This window comes from Schistocerca americana, chromosome 2, assembly GCF_021461395.2.
Source record: "Schistocerca americana isolate TAMUIC-IGC-003095 chromosome 2, iqSchAmer2.1, whole genome shotgun sequence".
NCBI classification, from domain to species: domain Eukaryota; kingdom Metazoa; phylum Arthropoda; class Insecta; order Orthoptera; family Acrididae; genus Schistocerca; species Schistocerca americana.
The window spans coordinates 292,453,634-292,472,926 of NC_060120.1; positions in this window are offsets into that span (position 1 = coordinate 292,453,634).

The following is a 19,293-nucleotide window of genomic DNA, read 5'->3' on the forward strand; positions in this document are numbered from 1 at the left end:
GATAAATTGCTGATAGAAAGGGGGCAAGTTCTTTAGCATAATCAGTGTAGAATCTTAAGGGTATCTCGTCTGGTCCGGATGCTTTTCCGCTACTAAGTGATAGCAGTTGTTTTTCAATTCCGATATCGTTTATTTCAATATTTTCCATTTTGGCGTCCGTGCGACGGCTGAAGTCAGGGACCGTGCTACGATTTTCCGCAGTGAAACAGTTTCGGAACACTGAATTCAGTATTTCTGCCTTTCTTCGGTCGTCCTCTGTTTCGGTGCCATCGTGGTCAACGAGTGACTGAATAGGGGATTTAGATCCGCTTACCGGTTTTACATATGACCAAAACTTTTTAGGGTTCTTTTTTAGATTGTTTGCCAATGTTTTATGTTCGAATTCGTTGAATGCTTCTCTCATTGCTCTCTTTACGCTCTTTTTCGCTTCGTTCAGCTTTTCCTTATCAGCTATGATTCGACTACTCTTAAACCTATGATGAAGCTTTCTTTGTTTCCGTAGTACCTTTCGTACATGATTGTTATACCACGGTGGATCTTTCCCCTCGCTTTGGACCTTAGTCGGTACGAACTTATCTAAGGCGTACTGGACGATGTTCCTGAATTTTTTCCATTTTTGTTCCACATCCTCTTCCTCAGAAATGAACGTTTGATGGTGGTCACTCAGATATTCTGCGATTTGTGCCCTATCACTCTTGTTAAGCAAGTATTTACGAAAGAACGAGTCCGCACTAGAACTCTGTCTTAAAAACGAACACTATTCCGTGACGAACATGGTAATAAATTAAAAGTGCTTCATACTGCTGAAAAAAGACCACTTATGAATCTTTTAGATTAAAATTTGGCAACGTCTTGATAGGATCGTAAGTGCTTTCCTCTTCATTTATTTACTGCGTCTCGTTACCGTGTAAATAATTTCACTACCTGCTTAGGCAGCTGTTATTGTCGTTGTTGTGGTCTTCAGTCCGAAGACTGGTTTGATGCAGCTCTCCATGCTGCTCTAACCTCTCCATCTCCGAATTACTACTGCAACTTACATCCTTCTGAATGTGCTTGCTCTTGGTCTCCATCTACGATTTTTACCGCGCTCCCCACCCCCCCCCCCCCCCTCGCACGTGCACACGCACCCACTCACACACACACACACACACACACACACACACACACAGACATTTCCCTCCAGTACTAATTTGGTGATCTCTTGATGTCTCAGAATATGTCCTCCCAATCGATCCCTTCTTCTAGCCAGTTTGTGCACAAATTTCTTTTCTCTACAATTATATGCAGTACTTTCTCATTAGTTATGTGATCCACCCATTTAATCTTCAGCAAATTTTGTAGCACCACATATCAGAAGCTTCTATTCTTTTCCTGTCTAAACTGTTTATAGTCTATGTTTCACTTCCATACATGGCTTCACTCCACAAAAATACTTTCAGACAGTACTTCCTGACAGTAAATCTATACTCGATGTTAACAAATTTCTCTTCTTCAGTAACGTTTTTCTTGCCATTGCCAGCCTACATTTTATATCCTCTCTATTTCGACCTTCTTCATTTATTTTGCTGCCAAAATAGCAAAACTCACCTAAAACTTTAAGTGTCTCGTTTCCTAATCTAACTCTCTCAGCATCACCTGGTTTAACTCCACTACATTCCATTATCCTTGTTTTGCTTTTGTTGATGTTCGTCTTACATCCTCCTTTTAAGACCCTGTCTATTCTATTCAACTGCTTTTCGAAATCCTTTGCTGTCTCTTATAGGATTACAATATCATCAGCAAGCCACAAAGATTTTATTTCTTCTCCCTGAACTTTAATTCCTACTCCAAATTTTTATTTTGTTTCCTTAACTGCTTGCTCAATGTACAGACTGAATAACATTGGGGATAGGCTAAAACCCTGTCTCACTCCCTTCTCAACCACTGCTTCCCTTTCATACCCCTCGACTCTTGTAACTGCCGTCTGGTTTCTATACAACTTGCAAATAGCCTTCCCCACCTCCTCCCTATTTTTTTACCCTTGCTGCCTTCATAATTTCAAAGAGAGTATTCCAGTCAACATTGTCAAATGCTTTCTCTAAGCCCAAAAATGCTATAAATGTATAAATGCTATCTTCTATAAGCCGTATGGTCGGTACTGCCTCGCGCTTTCCAACATTTCTTCGAAATCCAAACTGATATTCCCCGAGGTCGGCTTCTACCATTTTTTGCATTCTCTGTAAAGAATTAGTGTTATTATTTTACAATCATGACTTTTAAACTGATTGTTCCGTAATTTGGCGCCTGTCAGAAACTGACTTCTTTGAAATTGGAATTATTGTATTCTTCTTGAAGTCTGAGGATATTTCGCTTGTCTCATACATCTTGCTCACGAAATGGAAAAGTTTTGTCATGGACTACTCTTCCAGGCCTTTCAGTATTTCCAGCGGAATTTCTTCTACTCCCAGAGACTAGTTTAGACTTAGGTCTCTCAGTACTCTGTCAAATTCTTCTCGTAGTATGATATCTCCCATCTCATCTTCATCTACGTCCTCTTCCGTTTTTATAATACTGCTCTCAAGTACATGTCCCTTGTACAGATCCTCCATGTATTCCCTTTTTTGATTAGGACTGGTTTTCCATCTGAGATTTTGATATTCGTGCTGGTCGTTCTCTTATCCTCTTTAATTTTCCTGTAGGGTATATCTATCTTTCCCCAAGTGATATAGGCTTCTAAATTCTTACATATGTCCTCCAGCCATTCCTGATGATCATGTTTTGCGCTTCCTGACAATTTCATTCTTTTAAACATTTGTATTCCCTTTCACCTGCTTCATTTGGTGCATTTTCATATTTATATTTTATCCTTTCATCAGTTAAATTCAGTATCTCTTGTGCTAATCAAGATTTCTATTAGGCCTCATCTTCTGCGCTATTTTTTCTTCCCCTGCCTTCACTATTTCATCTCGCAAACCTACTTATTCTTCTTCTGCTGTATTCTTTTCCACTGTTATTGTCAATTGTCCTCAAATGTTCTCTCTGAACCTCTCAACAACCTCTGTTTCTTTCAGTTTACACGGGTCCCATCTCCTTAATTTACCATGTTTTTACAGTTTCTTCAATTTTAATCTACAGTTCATAACCAATAAATTATAACCAGAGTCCACAACTTCCACTGGAAATGTTTTACAATTTAAAAATCTGCTTTCAAAATCCCTATCTTACTATTATATAATCTATCAGTAATCTTCCGGTGTCTACCGGTCTCTTCCACGTATACAATATTCTTTCATGATTCTTAAACCAAGTGTTAGCGATGATTACAGTCTGCTCTGTGCAAAATTCTACCAGGTGTCTTCCTCTTTTATTCCTTTCCCCAGTCCATATTCCCCTACTATTTTTCCTTGTATTCGTTTTCCTGCTATCGAATTCCAGTCCCCCATCATTATTAAATTTTTATCTCTCTTAACTGTCTGAAATTTTTCTATCGCATTGCACATTTCTTCAATCTCTTCATCATCTGCGGAGCTAGTTGGCAAATAAACTTGTACTACTGTGGTAGGTGTGGGCCTCGTGTTTATCTTGGCTACAATAATGCTACTTTAACCTATCAATTTCCCTTTCTAATTTTATATTCTATCTGCCCGATTAAGAGACCTGACATCCCACGCTCCGATCCGTAGAATGCCAGTTTTGTTTCTCCTGATAACGACGTCCTCCTGAGCAGCTCCCGCTCGGAGATCCGAATGGGGGACTGTTTTACCTCCGGAATATTAAACCAACAGGACGCCATCATCATTTAACGGAATATTTTACCCAATAGGATGCCATCATCATTTAACCATACAGTAAGCTGCGTGCCCATGGGAAAAATTACACCTGTAGTTTCCCCTTTTCCTCTTGCTTTCAGCCGTTCGCAATACCATCACAGCAAGGCCGTTATGGTTGATGTTAAAAGGCCACATCAGTCAATCACTCAGACTGTTGCCCCTGCAACTACTGAAAAGGCTGCTGCCCCTCTTCAGGTACCACACGTTTGCCTGGCCTCTTAACAGATACCCCTCCGTTGTGGTTGCACCTACGGTATGGCTATCTGTGTCGCTGAGGCACGCAAGCCTCCCCACCAACCGCAAGTTTCACGGTTGTTGTTAGTATTGTCAAATGAAACAGCATATGTAACTTGCGAACCCACATACTACCAGTAGTTACACAAGCCTTTCAAACCATGATAAAATGGCAGATGGTCTCCTAAACATTTATTTTTCATTAACTGTGGCCCTGCTTATGAAACTGGATTAATTCTCTGTCTTATGCGACGTTCTGCTGCTATTCTATTACACACAGCAATACGAGAAGCATTCAGTGACTTTGAAAGTAAATTTTATCAACCGTTCTGACTAAAAACTTTGGACTTCAGCAAAATCAGTAAGCGTTTAGAAATGATCTATTCAATCAGACAATGACTATAATTATACCGTACTGGAAAATGACATAGAGAAGGCCGAAATATTTAATTGATATATTGAGATAATTGATCGCGGAATAATCGCTTTGTAGTGGGGAGGCAGCAGGACCAGACGAGGTACCTGTAAGATCCTGCAAGGATTATGCGAAAGAACTTTCTGTCCTCTTCTAGCAGCACTTTACTGGAAGTCGCTGGAGCAACGAAGAGTACTTGGCGACTGGAAAGAGGCGCAGGTCATTTCCGCTTTGAAGAAGGGTCGTAGTACAGATGCATGTTATAACAGAACTACATCGTCCACATCAGTCCGTTGTAGAATTATGGAACATATTTTATTCTCACGTATTATCACGTTTTTGGAGAACGAAAATCTCCTCTACAAAAATCAACATGGGTTCTGCAAAACAGAGACCTAGCGAAACTCAGTTTGCTCTGTTCCTCCATGGAAGCCAAAGCGCTGTAGACATCGGCGCTCAGGTGGAGGCCGTGTTCTTTGACCTTAGGAAGGCATTTCACACTATCCCTCATTGCAGATTATTGAAAACAGACGAGTTTACAGAGCTTCGGGCCAGATTTTCGGTTGGGTTTAGGGCTTCCTTGCAGGCAGAACTCAACACGTTGCCTTTAACGAAAAAAAACCCGACGGATTTAAAGCCAATTTCTTGGGTACCCGAGGGGAGTGCGATAGGTCCGTTACCGTTTACTATGTGTATCAATGATCTATTGGAATGCGGCGGAAGTTCTTTATGGCTATTCGCAGATGATGCAGTTGTCTATAAGAAGGTATCGATTTGCAGAAAGATCTGCAGAGGATTTATGTATCTCCAAGGCTCTGGCAGTTGACTCTGAAAAAAAAAGTGCAAATGTGTGTGAAATCTTATGGGACTTAACTGCTAAGGTCATCAGTCCCTAAGCTTACACACTACTTAACCTAAATTATCCTAAGAACAAACACACACACCCATGCCCGAGGGAGGACTCGAACCCCCGCCGTGACCAGCCGCACAGTCCATGACGGCAGCGCCTTAAACCGCTCGGCTAATCCTGCATGGCTGACTCTGAAAGTAAATAAATGTAACACACTGGGCATACATAGGAAAAGATGTGCACCACTGTAAACTACACTACTGATGAAAATTGGTTGGAAATAGTAACTACCGTAAAATATCTAGGATCTATCAGGATCAACAGTAGGAAAAACAGATGCCAGACCGTGATTCATAGGAAGAATCTTAAAGAAACGTAATTCATCCGCGAAGGAAATTGCTTACAAGGCTCTTGTTCGACCGATTCTTGGCTATTGTTCATCATTCCGGGCCCCTTACCAGGTAGGACTGGTAGGAGAGACAGGAAAGGTCCAACGAAGAACGGTGCGTTTCGCCACGGAATTGTTGCAGAGATCCGCAACAGACTCCAGTGGCAGACGGTATAAGAGAGGCGTTGAGCATCACGGAGAGGTTTACTATTGAAATTTTGAGAGAGCACTTTGGGGGAAGAGTCGGACAACATACCACTTCTTCTCATATATGTCTCGCGAAATGACCAAACGAGAAAATTCGAAAAATTGGAGCTAATACGTAGGAATACCGACAGTTATCCTTTCTACGCGCCATTCGCGAGTGTAAGAGGAAAGGGGAGCTCAGTTAGAGGTGTCAGAAGTACTCACCGCCATGCACCATCAGGTGTAGATAAGGTGTAGATTGATTAAGGTGGACTGCACCCAAGTTGTACAGTCAAGGGTACTTCTCTTCTTATGAGATAATTGTCTCTTAATTCTTATCAAGCTCATTTGGTTTTCAGTTTAGACGTGCCTTTTTTAGTACCCGGTAAGCCACGCGGAGTGGCTGCGCGGTTTGAGGCGCCTTGTCACGCACTACGCGGCCCTTCCGCCGGAGGTTCGAGTCCTCCCTCGGGCATGTGTGTGTGTGTGTGTGTGCTGTTCTTAGCATAAGTTAGTTTAAGTAGTGTGTAAGTCTAGGTACCGATGACTTCAGCAGTTGGCTCCCTTATATATTCACACACATATTGTGCTTACTGTGCGATAATATTTTTGGACACTGGAACACTTATCCATGGGAAACGACACGGATCGTATGACACGCAACTCGTTTTCTTGTTTACGAAACCCACAAGGCTCTATACGTGTTGACGCTGTGTTTCTTGACTTCCGGAAGGCCTTCGGCACAATTCCTCGCAGTTGTTTACTAAACGAAATACGTGCTTTCGCAATGTCTGGAGGGATATACGGCTGGATCTCCTAGAAAACAGGACTAGTATACCTTCATCCAAGCCTATATTCCGCAGACAACTTTTCAGTGAGTAATGGAGGGTTTTCTGGTGTCACTATGATCCCTTTAGTATACTGTAGGTCATTGTCGCATGGGGATAAGAACTATCGGCAAATCACCCTATGAGTACATCATTCTTAACTGGCGATGACTAAATGACGTCAGCTTAGGAAGTCACTGTTCCTCAGGTCGTGTGGTACAATGGTACGGTACTTATTGTTCGCGGTCGTCAGGCGCATTTTATCTGATATTTGCAGTTTTTTGTTTCGGTATGTAGATGGAATCAGGACAAACAAACACGACACATCCCTTGATTCATGTGACTCCCAGTGAAAACGAGAACGTCGGTTTTTTTCCCGTTACAATGAGAATGCTTTTAAAGTGTTATTTTATGTTCCCATTTGGGTAGAACAATCCAAGATTAGTCCACTGTCAGTTAAACGACATGTATTATAACAGGGACATAAAAAAAAACACGGAAAATGGCAAGTAGCTCAGCAGCGACAGTGAAGGTCATCCCGAAACGTTGGGCGTATGTAGAGGGGGCAATGTAATGCAATACGTATATTTTTGTACGTGCACAATTTCACTTTTAAAAGGAAGGCAGAAAGATTAGTTTTAACGTCCTTTTGACATCGAGGTCATCAGAGATGGAGCACAAATTCGGATTGTGGCAAAGATGGAGATGGAAATCGGCCGTGTCCTTTCCAAGGAACCATCCCAGTATTTGCCTCGATAAATTTAGGGAAGTCATGGAAAACCTAAATTTGGGTGGCCGGACACGGATTTGAAACGTCGTCCCAAACCACCATTGCCCCACCTCGCTCGGTAATTTCGTTTTAAGGGCTGAAACACATCCCGAAAGGTAATTTGGCATGTAAGGCTTAGAGAGAATATTTTCGAGACGATGATTTATATAAAACATTTTTCGTATAAAAGTTGATAGGTAATTAACGTTCTTTAAAAATGTGTTACGAACTTTTATAATAATTTGAAATTTTGCAAAATATCCAGCACCATCAGTTGCCTTTGAAAAATGAAAAGTTTTGTTACAACATAAATTGAAGAAGCTTTCAAGTCACATACATCAGTGTGAAATAAAGCTGGTTTCTGAAATACCACTTTTGGAAAATAAGGTAGACACAATATGCTGGCGGAGTATTTTCAGCATACCTAATTAAAATGTCTAAACATTACTTAGTGCTCTAATTAGTTATTTTACTTATATTTGTTTCGTGTCTTGAATGGTTATTTTACGTTTTACATTTTCTTTTTTTTATTTTACCGTTTCCCATACGTCTGTTTTGTTTCTTGAAAATAATAAGTAACTCTTTATTATGATACATCGTTACAATAATAATAATAATAACAATCTGTAAAGAAATGCTTAAAACGTAATGTGTTTTACACCATGTACATAAAATGGACGAAATTTCTGCACATAATATATGCAACGGAGAACACAATGAAAAACAAAATGTAGCTGGATTTCAAATTGTCGCCGGTGATCGTTTAAATATCGTGATTTGTATCAGGCATATTTCTGTGCCTGGTAAGCCTTGAAGAAGAGAACTGATTATATACTAATGATTGAAGTTTGATTATACAGTTTCTCAAGTGAAGACTGAAATTATAAAAATTCAACAGAACTAGATCTGAGTAGTTCTTAGAAAGTTCTTCCAGCATCGAAAACAGTGTAAGTCCCACAGGTGTACCTGTGGCATTAAGTCCTTTGGGATCGTCAGAGGAACAAGTACTTTATCCTCAGATAGGACGCTCTAAACTCTTCTTTGACATTGGCCACCCCGAACCTCCAACAGTAATACAGTTTCTTGTTCGTCAGTGGAAAAGAAAACACTTTTCATATCTCTTTCGAGCTAGTCAGACTTTAGTTTACCAGATGTCGAGGCTGTCACAAGGACACTTAGGGCTTCAAGAAGAGATTCTCGAATTGTCAATCCAAATTCACCATTAGTTTGTTTTAAAACTGCGAAAAGGCGCGTGGTCAGTGTGAAAAAAACGTCATACCCGATGAAAAGAAAATTATTCATCTGCTGACCCCAAAGGGCTCGACTGCAAAGTTACAACATTGGGACGTATACGGCTTTCGATGTTAGAGGAATGTTGTGAGAAGGTTCTCAGATCTACTTCTTCGAATTATTATGATGTCATTTTCCACTTGAGTAACAATATTATGAAGCTGCATTCACTAGTACGTAATCAGTTCTCTAGGTTTACCAAAATACGCCTGCTGCAAATCGGTATATTTAGAGGATCACCCGCGACAATTTTAAATCCTACTGAAAATGGTTTTGTATTGTTTTTTTTTTACGACGTATGTATTATGTGCAGAAAATTCGTGCGTTTTATGTGCATGATGTTAAAAAAAACGTTATATTTTAACCCTCCGGCAGGCGCGCCTACTTTGTCACACGAGCAGGAGCGGGTTGTCAAATTTACAACATCGTCATTTGTCAGTAAAAACAAACTTGTCTTAGACGAGCTATTATATTTATTGAAGAAAGCAATTCATATTCACTATCTTCAACATTTATAACATAAAGTTTCGCTATTTTAGTTCTTTAAATAACAATTTAGTCAGTTTTTCCGACATATGTTCACTTTCATAGCACCTTTCACAGACAATTTGTTTGCGAATTAATTTCGGCAATGTTCAGAAAAATGAAAAAAAGTAGGCAATGGTCATCTCCTTGTAATTCTTTGAAATGGAGTATCAGGCACACATTTTAGCTACAAAGTGAGCTCCACTTTTGTCATGTTGTGTTCAATTATGATTGCAGGTTTGTGTGTTTCTTCATCCACTGTCGCCAAGTAATGGCATAGCAACAGAAATATGATAGCACAGTTTTTACAAGGAACATATGGAACTAAGGTCTTATCCTACTGAAATCCAAACATTGCACTTCTAATTTCTTTTCTTTTGTTTGGGAGAAATTTAGGAAGAATTTCACATCTGTTCTTCGTCATTGTACCAATGCATGTGATAGACTTCTGCAACAAATATTCAGAAAGGAGGTAGCTTCTATACCAATTGTCAGTTGTAAGGTTCCTGTTAGAATTTTCTAAAGGCACCACATATGTTTTCACTGTCCTCAGGAGCATTTGTTGTTGTGGTCTTCAGTCCTGAGACTAGTTTGATGCAGCTCTCCATGCTACTCTATCCTGTGCAAGCTTCTTCATCTCCCAGTACCTACTGCAACCTACATCCTTCTGAATCTGCTTAGTGTATTGATCTCTTGGTCTCCCTCTACGATTTTTACCCTCGACGCTGCCCTCCAATGCTAAATTTGTGATCCCTTGATGCCTCAAAACATGTCCTACCAACCGATCCCTTCTTCTAGTCAAGTTGTGCCACAAACTTCTCTTCTCCCCAATCCTATTCAATACCTCCTCATTAGTTACGTGATCTACCCACCTTATCTTCAGCATTCTTCTGTAGCACCACATTTCGAAAGCTTCTATTCTCTTCTTGTCCAAACTGGTTATCGTCCATGTTTCACTTCCATACATGGCTACACTCCATACAAATACTTTCAGAAACGACTTCCTGACATTTAAATCTATACTCGATGTTAACAAATTTCTCTTCTTCAGAAACGATTTCCTTGCCATTGCCAGTCTACATTTTATATCCTCTCTACTTCGACCATCAGCAGTTATGTTACTCCCTAAATAGCAAAACTCCTTTACTACTTTAAATGTCTCATTTCCTAATCTAATCCCCTCAGCATCACCCGATTTAATTTGACTACATTCCATTATCCTCGTTTTGCTTTTGTTGATGTTCATCTTATATCCTCCTTTCAAGACACTGTCCATTCCGTTCAACTGCTCTTCCAAGTCCTTTGCTGTCTCTGACAGAATTACAATGTCATCGGCAAACCTCAAAGTTTTTACTTCTTCTCCATGAATTTTAATACCTACTCCGAATTTTTCTTTTGTTTCCTTTACTGCTTGCTCAATATACAGATTGAATAACATCGGGGAGAGGCTACAACCCTGTCTCACTCCTTTACCAACCACTGCTTCCCTTTCATGCCCCTCGACTCTTATAACTGCCATCTGGTTTCTGTACAAATTGTAAATAGCGTTTCGCTCCCTGTATTTTACCCCTGCCACCTTCAGAATTTGAAAGAGAGTATTCCAGTTAACGTTGTCAAAAGCTTTCTCTAAGTCTACAAATGCTAGAAACGTAGGTTTGCCTTTTCTTAATCAGTATTGCCTCACGTGTTCCAACTTTTCTACGGAATCCAAACTGATCCTCCCCGAGGTCCGCTTCTACCAGTTTTTCCATTCGTCTGTAAAGAATTCGCGTTAGTATTTTGCAGCTGTGACTTATTAAACTGATAGTTCTGTAATTTTCACATCTGTCAACACTTGCTTTCTATGGGATTGGAATTATTATATTCTCCTTGAAGCCTGTGGGTATTTCGCCTGTCTCATACATCTTGCTCACCAGATGGTAGAGTTTTGTCATGATTGACTCTCCCAAGGCCATCAGTAGTTTTAATGGAATGTTGTCTACTCCCGGGGCCTTGTTTCGACTCAGGTCTTTCAGTGCTCTGTCAAACTCTTCACGCAGTATCTTATCTCCCATTTCATCTTCATCTACATCCTCTTCCATTTCCATAATATTGTCCTCAAGTACATCGCCCTTGTATAAACACTCTATATACTCATTCCACCTTTCTGCCTTCCTTTCTTTGCTTAGAACTGGGTTGCCATCTGAGCTCTTGATATTCCTACAAGTGGTTCTCTTCTCTCCAAAGGCCTCTTTAATTTTCCTGTAGGCAGTATCTATCTTACCCCTAGTGAGACAAGCCTCTACACCCTTACATTTGTACTCTAGCCATCCCTGCTTAGCCATTTTGCACTTCCTGTCAATCTCATTTTTGAGACCTTTTGACTCATTTCCTCAGGAGCATTAGATACCCGATATTGTCAAAACCGCATAGAGTTTAGAAAAAATACAAACCTATTGTTACTCACTGCAGTCCTAAGCAGTAGCATTCATGTTCGTCTGCTGCCCAGAGTTCCATTACATTAGCATGACGGCATTTCTTCTTCTTCTTCTTAAAAAAAAAACATCCCGAACATAACCATTATTTCGTCTATTTATTACCTCTTTTGAGCGAGAATTGATGTGTATCTCGCTGTTTACTTATATAGGTATTTGTTTAGTTTACGGTTTCATCAATAAAGTCAAGGTCAATTACTTTCAAAAACGCACTAACTTCATCAGTTATACCCATCACGTCTCTCTTCGGATCTGGTGGAATTTGTACGTTTCTGTGTTCGTTTTGATGTTTTAGCACAGGCGCTTTTACACCAATGTGAAACCTTGTCTTTTCAATAAAGAACCATCTGCTGCCTCTTCGAGACCATCACCATCCTCACCTACAAGTTAAGGATTCATTGCCATGGTCCTATTTAGCGTTTTCTTCACTCAAATCTACTTTACTTTCCTCCAAGTATGTAACGTCTGGATAGACTATCGCAGTTTGCGAATTTCTTCGCTGATACACCCTTTGAATTGGAACAAAACGTCAAAGAAATGAAATGAATAAATACATTCACATGTCGGTGTAACCAAAGTCACGTTTGATGTGTACCTATGAATACTATAAAAAACGAGCAAGTACACTTAACTTTTTAGTACACTTTCCACTGGACATTGGCTGCTGGAGCAAAGCTTGCAACTGTCACACCAGCAGGTGCGCGTTGTACTTTTTACAACATTCCACACGTCGCTGCTTAGAATTCAGAAAACAAAACTAGAAAGCTAACCAAATAAACTGAAGCCACTTTAACATTGTCGAGAAAACAACAATGGAATACATGGCAGCAATGGCTCAATAGCTCAAGAGGTTGAGGCATCGATTAGGCATAAAAACTGCTGCTGTTTTACTTTTTACAACAGCGCGCCCGTTCGAGGGTTAAGCGTTTCTTCACGGATTATCATTACTATAATGATTTTGTATCACAATAATCAGTTACTCATTATTTTCAATAAACAAAATAGACGTATATGAAACGGTAAACAAAAAAACCAAAAATCATAAATGTAAAACCCAAAATAACGATTTAAAACACATGTAAAACAAATATAAGTAAAATAAATAACTAGAATACTAATGAATGTTTTGTTAACCGTAGTCACCAGTCTTGTAAAGGCCCCCTCGCTACTGCTGTGGAGGCCGAATTGTCACTGTTGTTACGATAGGTCGAGTTTGTGAGTTCGTGAAACGGCTTCTGGTGCAGTACGCCGCTAAGGCAGTTTCTCCCTGCCATTGTTATGCAGCTATGCCCCAGGGTCAGGTAACAGGATAGGAGAACGAAGGTTCTACAAAACCAGCAAATTAGTACGAAGTCACCTAAATGAGTTAACCCATAACTTCCCAGCGTGTCCATATGAACACAATTGTTGACTAGTTTTGTTTTTACTTCATTGTTGGTTTACAATTATTTTTAGCATTGGCGGTCACATATTCTTTTCAGGGAGGGTTGGAATTTTATGTACATTGTGTTAACACTTCATTGTTACCATTTACACTGTGATTGTGACAGCCTGTATTTCAGGGAGTGCTTTGACGTCCACAATGGAGCATGTTGATGTGATGTAAGTAATGTTTCATAAAGAACTTCTTCATTCTGGCATGTGAAACTGTTTGCAGTATATCTAAATATGTTTATAGAGATTTTCATTTGAGAAAAGTTGTTATCCATCGATTCACTTTCTGTTTATGAAGTGATTATTTCAGCCGTGTCCATATGGACACGCTGGGCAGTTGCAGGGTCAAAAATGATTTCGTTTCTTTTTCTCTTTTCATATCATAACAGAGGTCTGGCAGAATCTTTAGGGCCTGGTTTTGACTGCGCAGGATGTTTTAGACATCCTGTTTGAGGATTCAAATGTTCCTCAGGCTGATGGAATTTACATCACGCCCCCTGATCCAGCAGTCCTCGCTAATAAGGATTCGGGTAATGAGGATGAAGGAGGAATAGCAGACAATCTCAATCCTAGACAACTCCAGTCTAAAGCTGAAATAAGGTTAACAGACACACACAGAGAAACAGATTTCAGAAATATAGATTACAAGAACAGAAATATGCAAAAAACCAGGGTTCATGGTGCACTAATTTCAAATTTGAAGTCTTTTCCTGATCCATGCTTTGGCGCGTATGTTGATAAGTCTGCAGTGGAAATTTTCGAATTATTCTTTGATGACGATCTGATACAATTCCTAGTTGATGAGTCAAAAAACTACGCACTTTTCAAGAACTTTCCAAATCCTAATATAACTTGTGAAGATATGAGATGTTTTCTGGGGATCCTCATTCTAAGTAGTTATAACCCTCTCTCTAATATGAGGTTATACTGGGATTCAAATTTAGACACACGAAACAGTTTTGTATGCAATGCCATGAAGAGAAATCGTTTTGAACAAATTCTTAGATTTCTGCACTTTAACGACCATAACAAATTTTATGAAAAGGACAAGATGTGGAAAATTCGACCCTTTATTGAAATAGTAAGAGACAAATATAATAAGCTGTTTGTTCCTCAGCAACATCTGTCTTACGATGAATCAATGATAAAATATTTTGGGGGACACTCTTGAAAGAAATTTATCAGGGGGAAACCGATACGATTTGGATATACAGCATGGTGTTTATGCACTACTTCTGGATATGTGGTAAATTTTTCCTTTTATCAAGGAAAATCGCCCAATCCAAATACAGTGCATGAAGCACAGTTTGGTAAGGTTACTGCCCCACTCGTTCAGATGATAGATGATTTGACACTGGATGCAAAGCTACTACCATTCCACCTTTTCTTTGACAACCTATTTACAGGCTTTTCTGTTCTGCCATACCTGAGAGAAAAGGGCTATGGAGCAACAGAGTTGCCAAATCGTGCCCAATTTCCTCAAAGAAAGCGCTAGTTAAAAAGGAAAGGGGGTATTTTGAATCCTCACTTTGCAAGGATGATGGTGTTATAGTCATAAAATGGCTGGACAATTCAGTGTTACTGTAGCTTCTACCTGTGAAGGAGTTGAACCTGTATCATTTGTAAAAAGATATTCCGCAGAGGAGAAGAAGACAATTCAAGTACAACGTCCTCAAATTATCACAGCCTATAATAAACACATGGGAGGAGTGAATAGGATGGATGAAGACATTGCCATGTGCAGAATAAACATTCGAAACAAGAAGTGGTACTGGGCTTTACTTTCTTGGCTGATTGGCGTATCTGTACATAATGCATGGCAGCTGAAGAAAGGAACGGGAGCTAGGACTACTCAACCTGAATTCAGAAGAGAAATTGTACAAGTTTACCTAAAAAGATATACGAATCCCGTAAAAGGAGCAGGCCGGCCGTCTATCAGTCTTATGTGTGGATACAAATCGCATGTTCCAAGTGATATCAGATATGATGGTATAAAGCACTACATCAAGAAAACTGAGAGGAAGAGAAGATGTGTAGGTTTGTACTGCAAACAGAAATCATCAGCTGTTCACTCAAAATGTGGGAAATGTGATGTAGGACTGTGTCTAGAATGCTTTGAAGTGTACCATGAAAGTCAGTAAAACAAATGATTGTGAATTATTTTGTGTATGCTGTTATAAATTGGTTTGTAAGAATTATTTTGTTCAAATTTTGCCTTACTTGTATTAAAAATCTGATTAATAAAACATATCTTCAAATGTATTTCAATATCACAGAAAATATTTCAAATATGCATATGGGTGCCCAGCGTGTCCATATGGACACGTTATGTTACAGACAAACTAAGACAGAGAAGAGTCAAATAATAGCTTATATGCACTACTAGGATGCACAGGAAGTCAAAAAATTGAAAATAAATTTAAATATCCAATTTTGAAAAACTCGGGCAGTTAAGGGTTAAAAAGGTTTACTTATCTTTGTGAATTGTTGAATAATGAAGCCTGCAACACTGCCTGTAATGTAACACAAAAGGGCTCTCATAGGCTAAGTGCAAATAATCGTAGGTAGATTTCACAGTATATAGTAAATACAATTTGCAACAACTGTCTGTTCATTTCTAAGAGTTCACTAAACGACGTTCCCCGTCTAAGTCAGCCCTGGACGATAGTCTAAAACCAAGTGGGCGAGAGCTGCTCTTCTATCTTCCGAGTAGGCTTCTGTCTATTGTCGTCCGGTCTATGGTGGATTGCACTCGGCCGGCAATTGGCCGAGGCGAAGTCGATATCTGCATTCTCGGCGCCGGCCGTGGCGCTGGTGGAACTCGCGCCAGTGGCGAGTCTATCGCACTGGCACCAGCTCGCATCTTTGGGCCTGCGGTGCTTCTGCCGTGGCTGTGTCTTGTTCTGACGACACAGCAGAATGTTTAGAAATTTGAATTAGATATGTTGAAAATATTCCTCCAGCACATTGTGTATAGCTTATTACACACGGATGTATGTGACTTGTAAGCTTCTTTAATATACGTTGTAACGAAAGTTTTCATTTTTCAGAGGTAACTGATGGGAGTGGGGTATTTTGGAGATTTACAAAAGCAGGTTGTACAGTTTTCAAGAACGTTAAATACACTCCTGGAAATTGAAATAAGAACACCGTGAATTCATTGTCGCAGGAAGGGGAAACTTTATAGACGCATTCCTGGGGTCAGATACATCACATGATCACACTGACAGAACAACAGGCACATAGACACAGGCAACAGAGCATGCATAATGTCGGCACTAGTACAGTGTATAGCCACCTTTCGCAGCAATGCAGGCTGCTATTCTCCCATGGAGACGATCGTAGAGATGCTGGATGTAGTCCTGTGGAACGGCTTGCCATGCCATTTCCACCTGGCGCCTCAGTTGGACCAGCGTTCGTGCTGGACGTGCAGACCGCGTGAGACGACGCTTCATCCAGTCCCAAACATGCTCAATGGGGGACAGATCCGGAGATCTTGCTGGCCAGGGTAGTTGACTTACACCTTCTAGAGCACGTTGGGTGGCACGGGATACATGCGGAGGTGCATTGTCCTGTTGGAACAGCAAGTTCCCTTGCCGGTCTAGGAATGGTAGAACGATGGGTTCGATGACGGTTTGGATGTACCGTGCACTATTCGGTGTCCCCTGGACGATCACCAGTGGTGTACGGCCAGTGTAGGAGATCGCTCCCCACACCAAGATGCCGGGTGTTGGCCCTGTGTGCCTCGGTCGTATGCAGTCCTGATTGTGGCGCTCACCTGCACGGCGCCAAACACGCATACGACCATCATTGGCACCGAGGCAGAAGCGACTCTCATCGCTGAAGACGACACGTCTCCATTCGTCCCTCCATTCACGCCTGTCGCGACACCACTGGAGGCGGGCTGCACGATGTTGGGGCGTGAGCGGAAGACGGCCTAACGGTGTGCGGGACCGTAGCCCAGCTTCATGGAGACGGTTGCGAATGGTCCTCGCCGATACCCCAGGAGCAACAGTGTCCCTAATTTGCTGGGAAGTGGCGGTGCGGTCCCCTACGGCACTGCGTAGGATCCTACGGTCTTGGCGTGCATCCGTGCGTCGCTGCGGTCCGGTCCCAGGTCGACGGGCACGTGCACCTTCCGCCGACCACTGGCGACAACATCGATGTACTGTGGAGACCTCACGCCCCACGTGTTGAGCAATTCGGCGGTACGTCCACCCGGCCTCCCGCATGTCCACTATACGCCCTCGCTCAAAGTCCGTCAACTGCACATACGGTTCACGTCCACGCTGTCGCGGCATGCTACCAGTGTTAAAGACTGCGATGGAGCTCCGTATGCCACGGCAAACTGGCTGACACTGACGGCGGCGGTGCACAAATGCTGCGCAGCTAGCGCCATTCGACGGCCAACACCACGGTTCGTGGTGTGTCGGCTGTGCCGTGCGTGTGATCATTGCTTGTACAGCCCTCTCGCAGTGTCCGGAGCAAGTATGGTTGGTCTGACACACCGGTGTCTATGTGTTCTTTTTTCGATTTCCAGGAGTGTACTTACCAAGCCGGCCGAAGTGGCCGTGCGGTTAAAGGCGCTGCAGTCTGGAACCGCAAGACCGCTACGGTCGCAGGTTCGAATCCTGCCTCGGGCATGGATGTTTGTGATGTCCTTAGGTTAGTTACGTTTAACTAGTTCTAAGTTCTAGGGGACTAATGACCTCAGCAGTTGAGTCCCATAGTACTCAGAGCCATACTTACCAAATTTTGTATGAAAAACATTTTACTTGTATCATCGTCTCGAAAATATTCCCTCTGAAACTAACATGCCAAATTACCTTTCCGGGTGTGTTTTACACCTTATAAGTAAAATTGGGCACAAAGAACAAAACGCGTATTGCATTATTTGGACTCCTCTGCACACCCGTCAAGTTTTATCAAGACCGTTTATTTACACTTGGGAATGTTCCTTTGTGAGTAGCGCCACTGCATGGAGAAGCAAGCGGTCAGCGCAACTCACAAGGCGAGAAACGGTAGTAAGCGTTGGCAGCTCAACGTTTACCGACATGACGAGCACCAGCGTACATACAGTTAAACCGAATATCCGACTGCATTAATTTTGGACCGCTGAGTCCGTTTGACACATAAAATTACATTTAAAAACATTTTGTTTCTACCGAGAAACAAATCGATATTTTCCGTTCATGCTGGCCGAAGCTTGTTGTCTAGTTTTTGTTTGGATTGACTGCAAATATATATAGGGTTCTTTTCAGAAGTGGTGGTCAATATTCAGGGATATAACAGGAATGATCATTCGAAACAAAAAAGTCAAGTAAACAAGGGGTCTAAAACGCATACCTTAACGGGAGACGAAAGGCAAGTGGGCTTCAAAAATTCCATTTTTGGATTTTAGCATATTTGAAATGCCTGGTCTTTCCTGCGTGAAACAGTTTTTGTTTTGTGACAATTTTTTCGTGAGATATGATGGTTTTCCTGACGCACGGTCTTTCCCCGAATTATCCTGACACTTGGTGCAAGTACAGGAGAAGTGCCAGATATGACCACAAACATTCTTTACCTGCATCAGTAATGAATGAAATTAAACCCATATTTAGAGACCTTTGTAAAGATACCTCACTAAAGAAACGTCTTCATGTGAAAACCCAAAATTTAAATGAATGTGTGAATTCTGTCATTTGGAACCGGTTACCGAAAACTGTATTTGTTCAGCTTACAACCCTCAAATTTGGTGTTTATGATGCTATTTTATGCTTCAATGATGGTTTAATTATAAAAATGGATGTTTTGGAATTATTGGGCATAAAATCTAGTGGAAATACTGCAAAATACTTGGTGCAAATAGATAAAGAGATAATCCGCAAAGCAGATATTGCTAATTTAAAATGCACAAAAGAAGCCAGACGGAAAAGATGAGGGACCAAGAGAAAAGAAGATCAGTATGTTTCAGATGATGCTCAGTATGGTGCAGGAAAATATTAGTGGTAAGTGATTCTCATCAATAACTATACTAGAAATGCAATATTAAATTTTAAATGGATTTTTCTCAAAACTACATTTTTTTACTTACCATTTACCATTATTTG